Source organism: Lactuca virosa, chromosome 4, assembly GCF_052849685.1.
Source record: "Lactuca virosa cultivar CGN04683 chromosome 4, Lactuca_virosa_CGN04683_v6, whole genome shotgun sequence".
Classification (NCBI taxonomy): Eukaryota; Viridiplantae; Streptophyta; class Magnoliopsida; order Asterales; family Asteraceae; genus Lactuca; species Lactuca virosa.
In genome coordinates this window covers 227,183,109-227,206,035 of record NC_136429.1, presented here as the reverse complement: position 1 = coordinate 227,206,035, position 22,927 = coordinate 227,183,109, and positions in this window count along the sequence as shown.

Here is a 22,927-nt window from a genome sequence, read left to right as displayed (position 1 = left end):
GAACAAAGTCGATTAGGTCATACAAAATCGCTTTGAAGACCAAAACTCAAGAGCAAGACCAAAATCGAATAGAAAACGAGAATCGTAAGATACAGCAAAACAAAAGAGTATTCAATTGCCATGAAGTAATCCAAAAAAAAAACTTTTGATTTGCGAGATTTTGTGATTTCAATCAGCAATAAAGGAACAATGAACAGTGCACGAAATATGTGGGCAATTTGAGTGAAACAAATGAATAGTAAACAGCGATGATGGGCTCCATCGGATGAATGAATATAGATTAAAAACAGTTGGGCTAAATCAATGGAATAGATCTGTCAATGTAATATGTTGATTACGAATTGAACTCACTGATCAGATCCAATCAAAAAATACAAAGAGAATATGAATCGGAATAAATTACCCAGATGAACAGTAGAAGAAAATTATAGATCTTCATGAACAGTAGAACGAACAAGAACCTTGATTCCAAACCGCCAAAACACCAAAAATCTTCAATAACTTGTGCAGAAAATCATCAAATCAAGAACCAATACTTCAAAAATCAATAGATCTTCAAAGACCCGCTCTGATACCACTTGTTGGGATTAAAACCCTAATTGAGATTTGATGAACAAGATGCGGAAAATAAGAACAAACACAAATATGAAGATTATGTCGAATGATCACTCGATTTATTCAAATATGAGGAATAAACTACACTTTCAGCATAGACTAAAGAATCTAACACTACATAAGAAACCTCACAACGTGGCGGCTACATTTGGCATCACTCTTAACCCTAATTATGAATAATACATGACTATTTATAGGGAAAAGACAAGTCTTGGGCTTTTAACCTACACTTCATCAAAGGGGCCCATTGCCATCATCCATGGAGTGCTTTGAAACCCTACATTATTATTATATAAGCGTTAAATAACACTCAATATAACTCATAATAATAGCCCAAATAATTATTTTAAGGACCTAATAACATTACTATAATTATTTAAAAGTTATATTAAAAATTGCGTAGGCGTAGCTCACTTACAGCGAATTTTAAAGAAAACCGGGCTTTGCTCAGAGCAGCGTTTCCGAACCGAAAGACCCTTTTTCTCGGGACTCCGGGAGTCGCGGGGCTTCCTTCGGGTGCTAGGGGTTCACCTAGGCTTAGGGGAGGGTTAGAAACCCTAGAGAGAGAAAGATTTTAGAGAGAGAGTGAAGAAAGGTGAGAAAAACTTGGAACCCTTCGCATCTATTTATAGGGGCCAGCAGCCTCGGTTACGTTGGGCGTCCAGCAGTCTACGCGGGGCGTAGGCTTCGGATAAGGTGCCACCTCGGATCCAGCTGTCTCGCACTCGTCGGAAGGATAAGTCCGAAGTTACGCGGGGTGTACCGGATCTCGTACGCGAGGCTACGTGGCGTGATCCGAAGCGAAGCCTTGGTCAGCAAGCAACGGCTCAGATGCGGCCACGTCATCAACTTCTCGCAGATTTCACAATTTTACACTCCGACTTCTAAAAATCATATATTTCGCATACGAGCTCCGTTTTCGACGTACTTTATATCCGCGCGTAGGCGGGAACGTACTCTACAACTTTCGTTTAGACACCGTCGGCTAATTTTGACTCGATTTTAAATGTTATATTTTTAACCGGCCGGGACAGGATTGGTCCGTTAAAAATTCATAACTTCTTCATCCGACGTCCGTTTTCGTCTGTCTTTTTATCGTTACGCTACAAATAACGAGATTTTCGATTCTCGTTTAGGTTGTGTCGGCTAAAAACCGCTTGTTCTAATATTCGAATTTCGGGCTGTACACCGCTAAGCCGAAACTTTGAAAAATCATAACTTCCTCATACATAGTCAGATTTGGGCGTACTTTTTTTGTATGTTCTCGGTTTAACGTTTTCTACGACTTTCGTTTAGATCGCTAAGGCTAAAAGTCGCTATATCGTAAATTCACTATTTACGTCTCCCGGTGCCGTGCCGGTTCTGCCGTAAAACTTCGACGGGTCATAACTTCTTCGTTATAACTCGGATTTCGGCGTTCTTTATATGTACGAAAACCTTGAGTCGTATTCTACAACTTGGTTAAGATTATTTATTCTAAATAATCTTTTGTCGAAAAGTCGTTTTCGACCCCTATTATCTCTAAATTGACTAGCCCGGATCTACAGGCGTTACAATTATCTCCCCCTTAGGATGATTACGTCCCGGAATCATCAACGAAACAAGGCTCACATGATGAATACATACGTTATCTCTTCATCCTAAGTCATAACTTTGATGTTTCTTCGAACGAGTATCTAACTCTTAGACTCCTTGACTACAGGCGATGCTCAATCTTGCATCCGCTCTCTATCTTATGTTAGACTTCCAATCATGATCTTCATGTCACGATCTCGATCTTTATTGGAGACTCCTTATTTAACAAACTTGAGATAAGTTTCTTCCTTCGATTATCATAATAGATCGATGGGTCATGTTCTAATGACCTCTCATCGTATGATGCGTTGCTTGGACTCAGGTCTTTTAGAGTCAAATTCCAGAATAGACTATACCTTCCTTCATGTTCTAATCACATCATAAAAGGTAGTGTTTCTAGCTACAAGCAACTATCGCGATACCTCTACCGATCGCTTTGATTATCTTTTATTTCAATCTTCCGACTTAAGTCAGATGCTACATCAAACTTGCACGTAACATACTCATCGTAGTCGGACTCAATTAGATATGATACTAGGGTTGGAATAACAATCATCTTCTTAGTCATTACCGAAACGACGGTAACGACATACTTGAATAAAACGAAATCAATTACTAGCTTCTTGGTAACCTTGTGACTTTCCCTGATCCAAGCGTGAGTCCTGTGCTTCCAGTAGTATATGCATCTACTACCTTTCACACCTACTCATACTTGTCCCAAGTATTGTCTCGCAGTCCCCAAGTCACCATACAAGAAAATCACATAACAGTTTAACACACCAGATAACAAAACGAAGGCTTTATATTTTTTTTGAAACGATTACATGGGTGTTCAAGTTCACCCTATACTATGCTTCTAATAGGCTACACCACATAGTACTATGACTACTTCGTGACTTGCTCCTCGGATATCTGTCCTCACTCTTGATTCCTTGTATTGTTAGATGCTTCGTTAAGCATGCTTCTTGGCCTCGGAGGTGCATCCGCTCTTGCTGCTTCATTTTTCTTCGGTCAGTCCCTAGATAAATGCCCTTCTTTTTTACATCCGTAGCACACCCTCTTTTTGGATGTGCACTTGCTGGCGTAATGCCCTTTCTTTCCCCATTTGTAGCAAGTTACTTCCTCGTCGTATCTCTCATAGTGCTTCAGCGGTACATTTGGCATTGTAGCCCTTATCAGACATTCGTGCTTGAAGTGTCCCTTTCCGCTACACTTAAGGCAAACTTCCTCCTTGGTTGAGCACTTGGGGGCATAGTGACCAGTATTCCCGCATTTGAAGCAGGTCACTTCCTTATGGCATCCCCCGTTGTGTTTCCTTCCATACTTGTTACACCATTTTGCTTTACCTCTTCCTCCTCTAGACTGTGAGAACATGTTGTTCCTGTTGGACCTTGCAGTTCCCTCAAATTTCCTCTTTTTGCCAACCTCTACCCAGATGGCTGCCTCAAGAGTAGGTGTCTGGCGTACTGGCACAGTAAGTTCGTCCTTACTTTGTTGAAGTAATCGTCTTGTCTCTTCCATCTGACGATCCAACATCATCTGCACCATTGCTTGTACCCCTGCCATCGTGATCGTCTTGGGTGCAGCTACTACATCTGGCGCACGCTCAATCACTTCTTGTTCGGTCTGCGGGTTACTGCTTCCAAATCCGCATCGAGTGCTCATCATGTCAATCTATACACCAAGTCAGATGTTTGGCGTGCAGTGACGAGAATTAAGATAGAGAAGATTTTATTTACGATCGACGTGTAAATCTCCTTATTACTCCGAAAAGTTACATGCCAGTTCTAATACCGTAATTAAACGTTTAGAAGTCTGAACACGTAAAGTTTCCAGACCCGCTCGGCAATAGACCATAGATCCGATCATACATTTAGCATCATAAAGCATCATAAATCATTTAGCACATAAAAGCATGTTAGGAATTTTCCCTAAATAAGCTAGTGCTTGTGTCTATTCAGGTGTATTACCTAAGACACACTCCTCACAATCATTGCTTAGCATTCTAAGTTTAAGTCTAGAAATAAATCCATATTCCTAGTTCGCTTAAACTAATGCTCTGATACCAACTGTGACATCCCTATTTTCATGGCCAGAAAAGACCGATTTTGTTTATGCTTTATAAAAATCAGAGTACCTCTTTTAATAAAAATGTTGCGGAATTTGTTCCTAGTAAAACATGATAAATACGTTATCAAAACTTTTCCGAAGTAAAGTATTTTTATTCATTTTAAAACATTTGGGATGTCATTGTCAATATAGAAACATAAGCATAAACAGAACTTACATTCATTTACACAAGTGATCTACACCTCTTTAATCTCTCAGTGTAACGTAACTTCGTATCGGCACCTGTGATACAAATAAACTGAGTGGGTCAGGTTGGGAAACCTGGTGAGTACATAGGGTTTTTAACCCACAATAATATAATTATTATGTTTAATCATCAAACAGTTAACCCAATTACCCATCCCCATTATCTTCTTTATTTCTTGTTCATTCATTCCTAAGGATTATCCTAAGGAATAGGTACGAATTTCATCGTTGTCAATGACACATCTGTCAAACACAGCTGCTAGTTCTGTTAATTAGGCACAGCTGCCAAAATTGTGACATTCTCTACGAGGCGCATCTGCCGATACTGTCCTTTAGGCGCAGTGCCAGGGTTATCTCGTTTATCGACAGTATCGTTTCCGAGAATCCACTCGCAATACATGTCAATGGGTTTTTAGAGTACACTGGTGAACACATCGTTCACAACACCTACAGGTTGCGAGCCTGCTAGTGTTCCACTGGACTGTCTAGAATAGTCCGTGGTTGTCATCCATACTCTGCTGAATGACGGGGCCATCATTTGGGAAAGGCTTCTCACATCGTCCACCTCTCACCCTCACCTCCTGCTCTATTTCACCTCTCACCTCATCATCCAACTCATATTTCATCTATCATATCTACCCATGTTTTACCCCAACATTTTCGTAGATATAAAATACATATACAGTTTAAATCATTTAAAACGTGTATAAAATCGTTCATCTAGCATAGACAGCAAGTACTCAGATAATATGCACACATAGCACGTAATTTATATAAAATACTTCATATCTATGTGTAAGATGAAAGTAACTATGCACTCACCTGGAAGGTGGTGTCTCTGCACTCGAACAACGCTTCGTTACTTCTTAAAACAATTTCCCTCGACAAAACCTAGTACAAATACCACTAGGGTTTAGTTTTAACGTTAACCGCGACTAATTAATAGTCTAGATATTATTATTATTATATAAGCGTTAAATAACACTCAATATAACTCATAATAATAGCCCAAATAATTATTTTAAGGACCTAATAACATTACTATAATTATTTAAAAGTTATATTAAAAATTGCGTAGGCGTAGCTCACTTACAGCGAATTTTAAAGAAAACCGGGCTTTGCTCGGAGCAGCGTTTCCGAACCGAAAGACCCTTTTTCTCGGGACTCCGGGAGCCTCGGGGCTTCCTTCGGGTGCTAGGGGTTCACCCGAAAGATTTTAGAGAGAGAGTGAAGAAAGGTGTGAAAAACTCGGAACCCTTCGCATCTATTTATAGGGGCCAGCAGCTTCGGTTACGCTGGGTGTCCAGCAGTCTACACGGGGCGTAGGGTTCGGATAAGGTGCCACCTCGGATCCAGCTGTCTCGCACTCGTCGGAAGGATAAGGCCGAAGGTACGCAGGGCTTACCGGATCTCGTACGCGGGGCGTAATGCGAGGCTACGTGGCGTTATCCGAAGCGAAGCCTTGGTCAGCAAGCAACGGCTCAGATGCGGCCACGCCATCAACTTCTCGCAGATTTCACAATTTTACACTCCGACTTCTAAAAATCATATATTTCGCATACGAGCTCCATTTTTGACGTTCTTTATATCCACGCGTAGGCGGGAACGTACTCTACAACGTTCGTTTGGACTCCGTCGGCTAATTTTGACTCGATTTTAAATGTTATATTTTTAACAGGCCGGGACAGGATTGGTCCGTTAAAAATTCATAACTTCTTCATCCGACGTCCGTTTTCGTCTGTCTTTTTATCGTTACGCTACAAATAACGAGATCTTCGATTCTTGTTTAGGTTGTGTTGGCTAAAAACCGTTTGTTCTAATATTCGAATTTCGGGCTGTACACCGCTAAGCCGAAACTTTGAAAAATCATAACTTCCTCATACGGAGTCAGATTTGGGCGTACTTTTTTTGTATGTTCTCGGTTTAACGTTTTCTATGACTTTCGTTTAGATCGCTAAGGCTAAAAGTCGCTATATCGTAAATTCACTATTTACGTCTCCCGGTGCCGTGCCGGTTCTGCCGTAAAACTTCGACGGGTCATAACTTCTTCGTTATAACTCGGATTTCGGCGTTCCTTATATGTACGGAAACCTTGAGACGTATTCTACAACTTGGTTAAGATTATTTATTCTAAATAATATTTTGTCGAAAAGTCGTTTTCGACCTCTATTATCTCTAAATTGACTAGCCCGGATCTACGGGCGTTACAACCTGGATGAGTTTGATCGTAACAAAGTGTGGAGATTGATTCGTACTCTGCAAGATGCATCGGTAGTTGGCATGAAATGGGTGTTCAGGAATAATATGGACAAAGAAGGAAATGTCATTCGTAATAAGGCACGTTTGGTCGTTAAAGGTTATTGTCAAAAAGAAGGCATTGACTACGAAGAGACATTCGTACATGTGGAAAGACTTGAATCAGTTCGTATATTTCTCGCCTATGCTGCTCACAAAAACTTTGAAGTGTATCAAATTGATGTGAAGTGTGCATTTGTGAATGGAGAGCTTGAAGTAACAATATACGTTTAACAGCCTCCGGGTTTTGTGAATGAAAAATATTTGAATTATTGTTATAGTTTGGATAAAGTAGTATACGGTCTCAAACAAACTCCGAGGACATGGTATGAAACTCTTACTCGTTTTCTTAAACAATCCAAATTCAAACAAGGTTCTGTTGATCCTAACTTCTTTCGGAAGAAGGAGGGTAACCATTTAATGATAGTTTAGATTTATGTTAATGACATTATTTTCGGATCAACTAATCCCAGCTTGACTGCTGAATTCCGAAAATTAATGGAAACTAAATTTGAAATGAGTTCTATGGGTAAAATTAATTTTTCCTTGGCTTAAATATAAGACAGAGTTCAGAAGGAATATTTATCAATCAAGAAGCCTTCACGAAGACGCTATTGACAAAATCCAGAATGGTGGATGATTCAAAACTCTAAGTACCTATGGCGTTTGGAACCACACTCACTCCTTCTCTTGATAAACCAGCATCAGATATCACCTTGTTTCATCAAATGATCGGATCTTTATTGTATCTAACATCCAGTCGTCCTGATATAATGTTTGCTGTTTGTTACTGTGCCAGGTTTCAAACGAATCCTTAAGAACCTCACATGTTGGCCGTTAAGAACATATTCTGGTATCTGAAACACTCTACTTCTCTTGGTTTATGGTATCCATCCAATTCGGGATTCTTTATGCAAGCGTACTCCGATGCTGACTTAGGATGCTGTGGACTTGATCAGAAAAGCACATCAGGTGGATGTCAGTTTTTAGATGGCATGCTTGTTAGTTGGAAATCTAAGAAGCAAACTTGTGTGTCCTTATCTACAGCTGAAGCAGAATACATTGTAGCATCATCATGTACATCCCAAGCGGCGTGGATTCAGAACCAGCTAAGAGACTATGGAATCAATATGAAGTGAATTCCTTTGTATTGTGATTCCGAAAGTGGTATAAGAATCCTCCATAATCCAGTGCAACATTCCAAGACAAAGCATATATGTAACAACCCAAAAACCAGATAAATTTTTTCTTTTTTTTAAATGGGAATTTCATTCATAATTTTTTTTTAAAAATCCATTACATTGTCATCACAAAAGATCAGAGTATCCATATCAATAAATGCCGAAAATGCTGGAGAGTGAATGTTGCGCCATCAAGCCGAGCCCTTCCCCTTAGTACCGGAAGTACCTGAAAACACCCAAATAAACTGTAAGAAAACGCTTAGTGAGTTTCCCAAAATATCATGCAACAGACAACCACATAATATCATGTAACACACGCATAGTTGCCATGGGCTACCCCATGGTCTTAACCAAGAATGCCATGGGCTACCCCCATGGTCTAATATCCAGTTGCCATGGGATACCCCCATGGTCTTTACCTGGAATGCCACGAGCTACTCTCATGGTCTGATATCCAAGTGCCACGGGCTACCCCCATGGTCTTTACCTGGAATGCCATGGGCGAGCCCATGGTTTGATATCCAAGTGCCACGGGTTACGTACATGGTCTTCACACAAACAAACACATAATAACTGTCAATCCACTTGTCAAATGATGGGCCGACATTGGTGCCTTCGACCCATTGATATAGTAAGAAAACTCACCTTAGACTGCTGATAAAAATACTACGCGCTTACCGGTCCGAAAATTTCACGCTGAATATACACAAGTTAACCTAATTACAATTAAGTCATAACTCAAGACCTACACCTAAAAGCCTAAATCCAAACTCCTCCAATGAGGCCCAAAAGTCTTTTATTCCTTAATGGGCCTAACATCCAAGGTCCAAAACAATAATAGGCCACAAGTCCCAACCATGCTACCTATGGTCCAATAAAAAATTTCAAGTCCCAATTATTCTAATAGGTCCAGGCCCAAGGTTTATTATGTCCCAAATGGCTCAAAAGCCGAACGGAAGCCCAAAGCCCACTGGAAGCGTATGCCCATCGTACATCATCAGTACACTTAGCATACTAAGCTCTTGGGCAGTACGCGCATCGTACAGGCTAGTATGCCCAACACAAGCTGATTTTGAACAAAAGCCATTAAGTGCTTAATCCGTGAAGACACTTTGTGTAAATCCAGATCTTGGTCATTTGTAAGGTACTAGGGCATAAAGTTGGCAACTTAATGCCTTTGCATGCCATATGGGAACCCAACACCACATTTTAGCCATTAAGACTTCCTTTAAGATCTTAAACTCTTGCATGGTGCCATAACAACCATCAAGTTAGCATTTTTATGCTTTTAACATGGAAAAGGAACTCATATGTAACCTTTCTAACCTCTAGAGTTGCTCAAACTCACATGAGAGGACCAAAAATGGACTTATTACTAAACCCTAACTTAAACTAGCAAAAGAATGAGCAAGGTATAAGCTTTTTACCTCCAAAAGCTCTTCTATATGATCTAGATGCATGATCCCAAAGCTTTCCCACGTTCAAGGCTTGATCACCACTTCCTTCTTGTTGCTAAGAAACCAAAAAGGGTTACTCTTGGCATCTCAAGCTCAAAAATCACTCTCAAGGATATCTAGAGTTTTAGGGACATTTGAGGGTAATGGAGGCTGGTAAGGAAGAGGATCCAAGGTCATCAATGAGGTTAAATAAGGCTCAAACCCGATAATTAGGGTTTTAGTCTTCGGCCTCATACGCCCCGTGTACATGCTTATACGCCCCTCGTACAAGCCTCAACCACCCGATGCATGCGCTTGTGTATGCTACACGTACATACATGTATGAACAGCGTACGGAGGGTCCTCAATTGCCAAAATTAAATACTTCAAGGGCTTAAATGAAATACCTGGATTTTTGGATGTTACAATATAGCACTGAGATACCATTTTATTAAGGATGACGTTGAAGATGGGAATGTAGAAGTTCACTTTGTTCGTTCTTTAGATCAGTTGGCTGATATATTCACGAAAGCATTACCAGAGGTGTCATTTAATCAAATTCTACAAGGTTTGGTAATGATTGAAGCGGACTCAGTTCCAAAATCCACTTCGTAATCGCCAGAGTTACTGTTCACATTCCAAATGGTTCTGAGCTTCGGAATGGTTCAGAATTCACTGTTCACTTCCGACTTGTTCCAATCTTCGGAATGGTTCTGAAGTTACTGTTCATTAGCATTCGAGAACCTTTTCTCTGTGTAAGTCTTTTGTTCTTTTCTTTACTTTTGTCTATTTCTTTATTTTCGTTTTGAAGTTACTGTTTATTTTCGTTCTTTTTAGAAAATCAAAATTCCAAAAATATTTTATTTGTTTCTGTTTTTTCTTTTCAAAAACTCAAAAATATCAAAAATATTTTCTTCTTTTTAGTGTTCTGAATAATCAAAAACATCAAAAATATTTTGTTTTTTAAGAATCAGAATTCATTTATGAATTTGAGTCGGCAACAAGGAATTGACAGTTAAAATTCTTTCTACCATATCTTATCTCAACTTCCACATACTCCCTTGATTATTGGAACAAAACCAGTTTCGGTATAGGGCTACAATAACTCTAGTTAATGATCGCAAAATCATTGTGTAACATGATTTTCGTGAAACTCCTAACCATTCAATTCCTAATCTATTATTTTGCATCGTAACCCTTAAGACTCTCAGGTATTACCACTGAGGTTTAGGTTACAAAACATCTGTGTTTATGATCTTGAAATTGTTTTCACCATGAATTGATGGTGAACAAATATTTTTTTCTAGTTATTTTACCAACTGAATTAACGAATAAAACCATTTGGTTATTACCATTGCATGTTCAAAATCTCATTTTTTTATTGTGTGATCTTAACGAAATGTTCTCGACCCAAGTCATTTCTTCCCAAAAGATCCAGATTTTTTTTGAGGTTTCCATTATATCTAGTTAGTTTAAAAGAATATACAAAACTTACTTGTTTTTATGGCTACACCAGTCAAACAAGTACTTCTTTCAGATCTTCGGACTTATATTAAGTTTCAGAATTTGTTAGAAGGTGAACCTATCCTTTAAGCCTTAATAAAAGAAGCCTTTCACAGTTTCTCAACAAACTGATGATTGTAATTCAACAGGAAACCACACAAGTACTTCAAAGTCTCTCTTGACTCAAAAAGGAAGAGATCGTTGCCCGAGATCCACCAGTTTTTCATATCAAAATTGTTTGATATCTGTAATGCCCGCATATTCGGCCTAGTTAATTTAAAGACAATAAGTGAGCTACGCTTATCCTATCTTTAGTATAACTTATGTTTAAGTTCATTATCGTTATTATGAACCTATAAACATGATTTATCAGTGATTCCAAGTCGTTATACTGATTGATCTACTTACGGGGATGATGTCTAGGCTGTGATTTAGTGAGGTGTTTAAAGTGAGATTTCCAAACAGTATACTTCATATACCAAACCGACCCTACCTCTGATATGATCCTACCTGGTTGTTCCTTACTTGATAGATCATGATATATACTTTGAGTTAATGATGAATCTAGACTAATAATTAGTCGCAATAAAGATTAGACTAAAACTTAGCGTAGTAATGCTAGGTTTCGTCGAAGGAAAATAGAATCGTTAGAAGCGAAACGCTGCCCGAGTTTGGAATCATCACTTTAACAAGTGAGTGCATAGTTACTTTCATCTTACACATAGATATGAAGTATTTTATATAAATTACGTGCTATGTGTGCATATTATATGTATACTTGTTATCTATAATGGATGAACGATTTTATACATGTTTTAAATGATTTAAACAGTTTATGTATTTTATATCTACGAATATGTTGGGCAAAACATGGGTAGATGAACGAGGAGGGATGAAAGAGGATATAAGTAAACATTGGCGACTATGAGACTTAGTGCCTAGACCCTGGCAACTATGAAACTTAGTGCCTAAACCCTGGCGACTATGCGACGTAGTGCCTATTGTATAGACCCTGGCGACTATGAGACTTAGTGCCTAAACCCTGGCGACTATGCGACGTAGTGCCTATTGTATAAACCCTGGCGACTATGTGACGTAGCACCTGTTGTATAAACCCTGGCAACTATGAGACTTAGTGCCTAAATCCTGGCGACTATGCGACTTAGTTCCTATTGAGTAAACACTGGCAACGATGGATTTCGTGCCGATTCCTTAGGATGATCCTTAGGAATGAATGAACGAGGAATAGCTAATTCTTAGGGTAGATCCGTAAGAGTAAAGAAGATAATGGGGATGGGTAATTGGGTTGATTGCTTGATGTTTAAACATAATAATTATATTATTGTGGGTTGAAAACCCTATGTACTCACCAGATTTCCCAACCTAACCCACTCAAGCTTATTTGAATCACAGGTGCCGATACGAAGTTACATTACACTGAGAGATTAAAGAGGTGTAGATCACTAGTGTAAATGAATGTAAGTTTTGTTTATGCTTATGTTTCTGTATTGACAATGACATCCCAAATGTTTTAAAAATGAATAAAAATACATTTCTTCGGAAATGCTTTGATAATGTATTTATCATGTTTTTCTAGGAACAAATTCTGCAACATTTTTATTAAAAGAGATACTCTGTTTTTTATAAAGCATAAACAAAATCGGTCTTTTTCTGGCCGTGAAAATGGGGATGTCACAGTTGGTATCAGAGCATTAGTTTAAGCGAACTAGGAATAAGGATTTATTTCTAGACTTAAACTTAGAATGCTAAGTGATGATCGTGAGGAGTGTGTCTAATAAAATTTAGGTAATACACCTAAATAGACACAAACACTAGCTAATTTAGGGAAAATGCCTAACATGCGTTTATGTGCTAAATGATTTATGATGCTTTATGATGCTAAATGTATGATCGGATCTATGGTCTGTTGCCGACCGGATATGGAAACTTTATGTGTTCATATTTCTAAATGTTTAAATACGGTATTAGAACTAGCATGTAACTTTTCGGAGTGATAGGGAGAATTACACGTCGAATCTTTCCTATCTTATTTCTCGTCATTACACACCGAACGTCTGATTTGGTGTATAGATCGAAATGGCAAGAACCCGAAGCGGATTCGGGAATGCGAACGGAAACAGGAATCAACCCCTAGTGATTGAGCAAATACCTCTTGTGGTAGTCGCTCCTGAGCCAATCACTATGGCCGGAGTACAAGCGATGATCCAAATAATGTTGGATCGTCAAATGGAGGAGACCAAACTCTTACTTCAACAGAATCAAGAGGAAGCTAAAATACCGATCGTACAACCTGAACTGGTCCCCGAGAAATCGAAGGAAGGAAACTACACCCGCCCTGTGAGTCAAGTTGGGACTCAAGGAGAACGAAGAAATGGCCCGAAGAGGGGAAACGACAAGGATGGACGGGCGTATAAGAACTTCTTGAGTGCAAAACCACCGAGTCTCTCAGGAAGCCCGAAGCCTGTTGAGATTATGGACTGGATCTCTGAAATGGAGATGGTGTTTGAAAGTTGCGACTGTAGCAACAAGCAGAAAACGGTCTTGGCGGTCAGACAACTGAAGACCAGAGTCTTGAGCTGGTGGAAGTTATTGGCAAATACGATACCCAAAGGAGAAGCAAGCAAGATGTCTTGGGAAGATTTCCTGGTGCTACTAAAAATGCAATACTACTCTGAGCAGGATCTACTAGAGATCAACAATGAGTTGCAGAACCTAAAGAAAGGAAGAATGAGCGTTACCGAGTACGCTGCAAGTTTTACGGAGAAAATGAAGCTTGTTCCTTACTTAGTTCCAACTGAACTCTGCAAGGTCAACAAGTTTGCCCATGGATTACTAGCGGACTTTGGTCCAATGGTCAAGCAAGCAACCACTTTGAAAGTCGTCATCTGGGCAGCCAAGAATGTTGAGACCCAAATAAGGGAAAAAGGTCTGGAAAAAGCTGAAGTTGACGAGAAAAGGAAGCTTGAAGAATCCTAAAAACCTGATAAGAAAGGAAATTTCCCGAAGTCTAACCCGGATAACCAAAGTTATGGAGCCAAGTGGTGTGAAAAGTGTAAGAAGAAGCACTTCGGAAGATGCGATGGAGAAGTAACCTGTTTCAAGTGTGGGAGGATCGGTCACTATTCCAAGGATTGTACACAAAATGATAAGGTATGCTATGAATGCGGAAGCAAGGGGCACATGTCTAGAGACTGCCCAAAGAAAAATGAAGCAGCAAGGCCAAAGGCACCGCCAAAGCCAAGGGCATTCCACATGATCCTCGACGAAGCAAATAACAACGCGAGGAATCAATGATGAGGACTTCGTATCCGAAGATCGAGTTATACAGTAGCCATAGTATCGTATGGTGTAGCCTATTAGAGGCATAGTCTAGGGTGAACTTGAACACCTATGTAATCGTTTCAAGGAATAATATAAATCCTTCGTTTTGATATCTGATGTGTTAAGCTGTTATGTGATTTTCTTGTATGGTGACTTGGAAAACTGCGAGACAATACTTGGGACGAGTATGAGTAGGAGTGAATGGTAGTAGAGGCCTATACTACCGGAAGCACAGGACTCACACTTGGATCAGGGAAAGTCACAAGGTTACCAAGAAGCTAGTAATTGATACCATTTTATTCAAGTATGTCGTTACCGTTGTTTCGGTAATGACTAAGAAGATTGTTGTTATTCCGACCCTAGTGGTCATATAAAATTGAGTCCGACTAAGACGAGTATGTTACAAAATCGGTATTTTTCTGGCCGTGAAAATGGGGATGTCACAATATCACAGAATCCTACATATTAAATTTGCTTTATTTCTTTTTCTTTGGCACACTCTTGCACCAAAATCCTCGTGATTTTACAAAGTCTGGTGATTGTTTCGATTAATCACTTTAATTTAGAAGATTGGATCTTTGTTGTAATTCTGATGGATATTGTTCTCGCTTCTGCAAGCTGGAGGGTAAATCAAATATTCCGAAAGTGGAGATTCCAAAACGCCCTTGTCCCCATAAATGCAAATTCAAATCATGGTGTGACTTTTGGTTTTCCCTGACATCGGTATGTCTGTTACAACGGCCCTGACACATGATGGATGAGCTGGCACATAACTATTGGCTAATTTTTCGGCACTACAAGAACGTGAAATGGTGGTTTCTCTCTCCACTCATCATATTTCATATAAAAGGTTTTCATACAGTTCATTTTCCTTCACCACAAACACAACTCTCAGATTTTCAAAGCAAAAAATGTCTCGATCTCTACTGTTTATCATCTCTCTCACAAAATCAATGGCTGCTTCATCATAACAAGTTTCATTCACTGATCAATCTGCATCCATGATCATGTTGGCTATTAAACCAAACCAAAATATGATAATCGATCTTGATGCTTCATGTTACAATGCCTCAATTAGACCCATGATTGAATGTCTCAAGTTCTCGCCACTGGTGAAGGCATTAACAATGGTTGAAGAAGTGCCACTAGTTCATCTCTCTAAGTCCTTCTCCACTTCCATTTACACCAAAACTGGAAAAATTGTCAATTTTGAGGTTGCAAATAACAAGACCTCCATCAAAAAAGCTAATTTCTGCAAGTTGCTAGGGATTGCATCTTCATCTGTGGGTATTGACCTGGAATCAATCCCAACGACATGCCTGATCGAGATGTTCTACCTGATGGGGTGCACCAGGTACATTTATTTATTGTCCAAGTTCATGAAATCCTTTTTGCCCCCAATGTGGAATGAGTTATTTACCCTATTGTTCAAAAGCGTATCATAGAGGGATTCTCGTTCTGACAGTGCAATCAAGTTGTTCTACACTATGATCTATGGGTTATACCATGATATCAACCTTGACTATGGGTCTGTTCTATGGGAGGAATTCGTTCAGAGTACCAATTCTTCCAGACGACACACGGAAATTTCATGTGCTCGCTTCTGGTCAATTGTTGTGAACCGATCCCTAAATCACTTCAAAGTTCCATTGATGCAAGACTCACTAATGGGTGAAATTCCGACACTCCAAACGACTACATTCGTCATGTCGTATCCCCAAAACGTTGTGAAGGGTCTAGTTAATGGTTTGGTCTAGGCTTTCATTGTAATAGTTCATTATCAGTCTTTAGTGTGTTTTGGGAGTTGTTTAGCTGTTTACGGCCCAAGAGTAATTTTACGGCCGTAAACCTGTTTACGGCCGTAAACCCAGTTTGCGGCCTAAGTCAAGTATATATAGAGGATTTGTAGGTCTTTGTCCAGTTGTTGATGCCAGAGAGTTTACGGTTTACTGTCGAGTTGTACCAGACGTTTTATCCAATAAACGTGTGCAAGCTTGATTTCTTTTCTTCTTCTACTTCTATTGTGATTACAATTGATTGTCTGGTACTTGATCATTGGTAAAGATCCGTTTCAGGACCTTACAATTGGTATCAGACCTTACGCCACCAGGGGCAGGAAGAAACAACTTCACAGTGAAGAAAAAGACATGTTTTCACTATGGAACACCTGGACACATTGCCAGAAATTGTCCTAATCGCGCATACGTTCCCTATTATGCACAAGGCTGGAAGAACGCGCCAAGAGGGAGATACTCCAAAAGAAACCCCTCAAAGTCACGTTCAGACCATGGTGACTGGAACGCGCAGAAGGCCAAGAATCAAACCCACAAGGCCAAGAATCCGAATCCCAAGGGCAAGAAGGGAATGTCGGCCAAGAAGCCCAATCCAAGAAATGCTCCAGTGAAACAAAGACCGATTAGGTCAAAGTCATCTCAACGGCCGACATCAAGATCAAAAGCAAGTACTGAGCCACCCATCAGATCGAAAAAGAAATGGGTTAAACCCAACTACAAATGGGTTCCAACGGCTCACTCACCCAAATCCTCTAACGATTCTAATATTTCTTCATCTTCTGTTTGTGATAAACAGGATATGTCATGGGAGAGAGTACCCTGCAATGATGACAAAGGTCGACCCAGTTTCAAAATGGACTGGGTTCCAAAGACCAACTGATCCCACTCTGTGTTGGAGCAGCTATGGAGGCATATCATCAGACTTCGGTTTGTTGGTAGTGGCTGTTCCAGGCACATGATAGGAGGCATCTCTCAACTGTACATCACTCGGAATTTTGTTTGAGAGTACGTGTCCTTTGTGGGAAGGGAAGAAAGGAAGGGATCACTCATGGGGTTAGTGCTTAACGATGTGAAGAATTTTTGGATCTGTTCTGAGATTACGCGTGCTGTTCTCAGACCTTCTGGATGCAAATTCAATCGGTGACTTACGGTTTGAGTTTTCTTCTTTATACTCTTGAGTTTTTCTTATGCTGATTCACTTCAAAGACAAATTTTTGTTTTAGGATACTTTAAATTTGCGCATTTACTTTCGTTTCTCTCCTATGCACAAATTTAGGGGGAGAAACAAAAACAAAACAAAAATTAGAAAAGTTTAAAATATCCAAAAACATTAGAAAATCAAAAAATCCAAAAATATGGTGTTAATGAAATGTGCTTGAGGGAGATGTTTTGGGAAGTGATATCAAAAAAGTGATAACGGGCAGTCTAAAACCAGTGTAAGGGACTGAATCTGAATTATCTAGACTCTGTGTTCGATGCGCTGGTAGGCACGAAAGATTTAAAATGGACTTGACTAGGCATAGATGAACTTGAAAAATCTTGACCTAGATAGATCCATTTAGCCTAACAATACGACGCTCAGATAGGTTGAGCAGGGAGATATACATGATAATCCACCGGTCACATTAAATTTATTCGTATCTAGAACTGTGGTTTAACTCTTCCTCGATGTACGGACTTTGTCCTTAATTCCGGTATTGATGGGGCGACTGGGAATTCCGATAAATTAGGTCTGTAGAAAATTGTTTTCTCTCTATCTGTCTGTTAGTCATATGTTGCTTCCTTTGCGTGATCGAGAGATCCGACCTGGACAGTAACATATGCAACTCTATTTCTCTACATTCTCTATCTATGCAATTCTTTCTATCTGTTAGCCATATATTGTCTCCTTTGCGTGACTCACAATCCGAGCTGGTACACAATATATGCATCATTCTTTTTCTCAATCCCTCTAAAACTTCAGTTAGTCGTATGTTTCACCCTCTGCGTGATTGGAAGAGATCCGGCCTAGGTGTATAGCATATGCATTCTAAATTTATCTTCTTTCTTAATAATTGTCTGCTCACCCGATGTAAGGAGTATTCTGGAAGTCCTTGATTACTGGAGCATATTAGGAAGCGGGAAACATGTTCTAGTACAATTAAAATTGAACACTTACAGATTGTCTATAGATCTCGCTGCTCAATTTAGGTGGACAACAATATCCCTGGTCGTCGTCAGCTGAATGGTCCTTAAGAAATATTATCTAGGAACTTAGGATCACTTTGTCTTGTAACTAATGGTATGTCCTAATTCTGTCACAATTTTTCGTGTTTAAGTGGACCACAATACCGACGATCGACCAGACAAAGACGTGAAGATAAAGGTACCGACAAGTGGATTAAGGCTGTCTAACAACTTTGATCCCAGTATCACAAAATTATTTTTAGTGACTTTTGAGATAAATTTTTGTCTGTATTTATTTTATCTCATTTTTATTTTTATTTTTATTTTTATTTTAATTTTATTTTATTTTTATAATTGTCAAAATTTAATTTTTTAATTCTTAAATTTTAAAAATTATTTTATTTTATTTTTAGTTTAATGTTAATTTTACTTTAATTTTAAAATCCTCAAAAGGCTTTATTTTTGAAAAATTAATTGGGATTTGGACTGTGCCTTATACTGTGTGGGAGACAGGTAAAATTCAAAGGAGGTATAAAAGGTGGAGTTTACTGTTGGAAACCCTTTCCACCCTACTATTCATCCTTCCGGCCGCAAACCCTCTCCACTCTCTCTCATATCGAAATTTTTTTGTGTGTTTTTGCAAAATCGTTTAGTCCACATCAAAGGTATGCTAAAACCGACTGAGGAAATGGTGTTTGTTCATCGATTCGACTGATACTGAGGGTTTAATCGAGGTTTTTCAGTTCGTCGGCGTTTACGGTTTAGGGAGGGCTTACGACCGTAAACGGTCTGAGCTTACGGCCTAGAAGCTTACGACCGTAAACTCCGTTTACGGTTAGGAGATTACTGCAATTGGTTTACGGCCGTAAACATAATCTGGACCGTAAACCCTATTTTGACCATTTTTTACCGTAAACCCAATTTTGACCATGTTTGACCGTAAACTCAAAATTTTGATCAAAATATTTCTTTTTAAGGCCAAAATGAGATTGATTAATTAAGAAAACTTAAAGCTTTAACTGCTCAAATCCTTTGTTTTCTTACTTGGCCTGGTTTAGTGCAGATTAATGGCAAGTTTGAAGTTTGCTGATATGCATAACTTGGCTATTGTACTGGATGATCCTCCTGCTGCTCATGGAGATTTCAGGTCGATGATCTACAGGCTGAGAGAATGCTGCCTAGCCTTTGCCATTACTATGAACCCAGTTATTTATCAGAAGATTGCCAGGGAGTTCTGGCAGACAGCTAAGATGACAAGAGACAAATGAGCAGTTACCGTTGAAGCTGTTGTGAAAGGATGCAAGATTATGATCACTGAGCAGTACATCAGAGAAACATTGCTGATTAATGATCAGCCTGATTTTCCTACTGAAATCGGGATTGAAGATGTGCAAAAGATTCTAAAGAAGATGGGGTATGAAGGCATCTATCCTCCCACTGTGAAAAAGCTTCTGCCACCCTATTGGAGATTCTTGGCTCATGTATTTGTGAGCTGTATCTCGGGCAGAAGATCAGGTGCTGATGAAATCTCGCTAAGGAACACAGGGGAAATTGTTTCACTGGCTGCAGGAATCAACTTCAAATTCTCAAAGTTCATATTGGACGAGTTCATAGTAAACATCAATGCTATAAACCGGGAGACCAGAGATTCTTTCTTGCTGTATCCTAGGTTTATTCAGCTGTTCATTGACACCTAATTTCCGGAGATGGTCAAAGAGGGAGACACACTAGATATGAAGTCGTTAGGCCCCCACACTGTTGGTCTTATTAAGCAGAATCGCAAGGGCAAGGTCGTCTTCCAAGGATTACATCCTCTTGTGAAATTCGGAAAATTTGCTGAGATAAATGAATCCTCCGAATCTCATGGAACGTCAGACAAAATGTCATCTGAGCCTACTTCTTCTGAGAAAGTCATTTCGGAAGATGATGTTATTACAGTGTCGGATCGTGCTGAAGAAGAAGAAACTCCAACTCCTAATGCACAAGTAGCTGAGGAACATGAACTGACATCTGTTCAGGTCCAAAGTGATTATAATGAGGGGTCTTCAAAAAGCGGAACGGAGACTGATTTGTATGAAGACCTCGATCTCACTGGGTTCGATAATGATGAAATTCCTTTAAATTTTGGTAGTAATGAAGACTTCATGACCGGTGAAAACCTTAACACGCTACTTGACAATATCGATGAAGTTGCTCATCCAGCAACAAAGATAAGGGAAAATGAAGACGTTCTCGAAGCCACACCTCCTCTTACCAATCCAGTGGCAGAAATAGTAGTTCCTATGGTGATAGTGTCAGGGATTCCTCCCCTTGATGTTGTTTCACCTACATCTGAGCCATTGGAAAGCGATCGCACAACTACGCAGGCCTCTCAACCTCCGATAAAGAGACGAAGACTTGACCCTAGACAGGGAATTCCTGATTCGGGTGTATTTCAAAGCTTTACAACTCCACCAACAACTACTCCCGTCATTGTTTCATCTCAACCCGTCAGTGAAGGTCCTAGCACCTTCTATGAAGCTGGTGGCTCTTCCTTTCCCACAGGTTTCTCTCCTCCCAGGCTAGACCATGATGCTGCTTCTGTGAGGCTAGCCAGGTTTTTGGCCGAAGAACAATTCACAACGCCTCCCTCACGTGGCAAAGGAATTTCTATTGGGGATGGCAGCTCAGGAGAAGAGAATCCTTCAATACTTGAACTTCAGAAGGAGATCGATGCACTGAATCAGAAAAATATTGATTTAGATCAGAAAAATATTGAGCTGGATAGCAAGGTTGCAGACCTTCAGACTGAAAATGCAAAGCTCAATATTCAAGTTGCCGAACTTATTGAAGATAAAGCTCTGAAGACGAAGCAGAATACTGATCTTCAGACGCATTTTGGCTTATTGACCGCTAGCTACTACGATCTAAAGAAGAAGCTGGAAGAATATTTTGGCGACAAATTCAAGTCATCTGTCGATGAGCCAAAGATCTATCTTCCTAATCAAGATGCTCCCATAGTTCCACAACCTACAAGAACAACCACCATCGTTGATCGTTTTGACAAGGAACCGGCACAGGCTCCGAATGTAGTGGCATTGAAACGTGCTAAATTGGCCAAGTCAGCTGAAAAGAGTCAATTTTTATTCAAAATGAGCTCAGATCAAAATGCTCCGTGGGATCAATCAAAGATCACCTTTACGGATCTAGGAGAAAATCGTTTCAGAGACGTTTATTGTGATAGGTCAGGGATCATTTCGTGGGGATTCCATGACACTATGAACATGTGAATCGTGAGAAGAAAGAGTGGCAATACTGAAATGTACAAAGATGCTCATGATTTTCACTCTTTGACTAGGATTGATCTTACGGAGTTGTCTAATGCTCCTTTCTCAAATCCATCAAATAATCCCAAGGCGACTCAGTTCAAGACATTTTTGGAAGATCAAGTGCCTAAGGGCTTTCCCTTAATGAAGACTGCAGAGTCTATCATCAAGATTTACCTGAGTGTCATTGATCCCAAAACAAATCAGCCATTTCGGTCAGTGATGTGGCCCGCTACTGCTCAAGTAAAGCAGATTCCCGTCCTTCAAAATCATCCAGATGGATCTCTCAAATCCATGCAATACTGGATGTTTGATGAAACTACAGCTTCTGCTGTCATCAAGCTTAAAGAGGATTGTATCCGCTTGTATGACAAGAGGGATCTGCTTCAGTTTGGTAGGTGGGATATACATCGGCTCTCTATTCATCAGATCAAGGTGGCTGAAGATCTTTTTGAGTCCGCTGCTAAGGAGTACACTTCGATGGTTACTGAGATTATTGAGAAGGAGATGTGGAATGGTGCTATGGGAAAATCTGATGTGCTGGTGATTGACGAAGACTGAGTCCAAGCTAGCACCAAACCAAGGGGGAGATTGAAGGGTCCAGTTAATGGTTTCGTCTACGCTTTCATTGTAATAGTTCATTATGAGTCTTTAGTGTGTTTTGGGAGTTGTTTAGCTGTTTACGGCCCAAGAGTGAGTTTACGGCCGTAAACCTGTTTACGGTCGTAAACCCAGTTTGCGGCCTAAGGCAAGTATATATAGAGGAGTTGAAGGTCTTTGTCCAGTTGTTGATGCCAGAGAGTTTACGGTTTACTGTCGAGTTGTACCAGACGTTTTATGCAATAAACGTGTGCAAGCTTGATTTCTTTTCTTCTTTTACTTCTATTGTGATTACAATTGATTGTCTGTTGCTTGATCATTGGTAAAGATCCGTTTCAGGACCTTACACGTTGACTTTGTTGGCTCAATCTTGGACACACTGTTGGAAAGAGTTCCACTGGACAAGGCCATTATTCGGGCTTATCGGAAAATGGCCTCTTCTGGTGTTCGTCCCATTCCAGCGGAATTACAAAAGATCATCGATGAAGGTGATAAACCAAAGAGGGGAGGAAAAAGGAAAGCAAAGGCTGCTACTTCAGAAAGCGTCAAAGTTCCTAAGAGGGCAAAGAAACCAATTCAAAAACCAAGATCTCCTTCTCCGATAATTCAAGAAGAATCCAAAGAGAGAACGGTAACTGAAGTTCAGGAGGACAACGCTCTCATAAATGAGGAGGAAGATACAACTGCAACTTCTGAACCCGCCCCTACTGAAAATATTCCGAAGGTATCTTCTACTCCAACCTCTTCCATCCCGGAACAAGAGATTTTTTATAATATTATGCATAATCCATTTCTAAGTC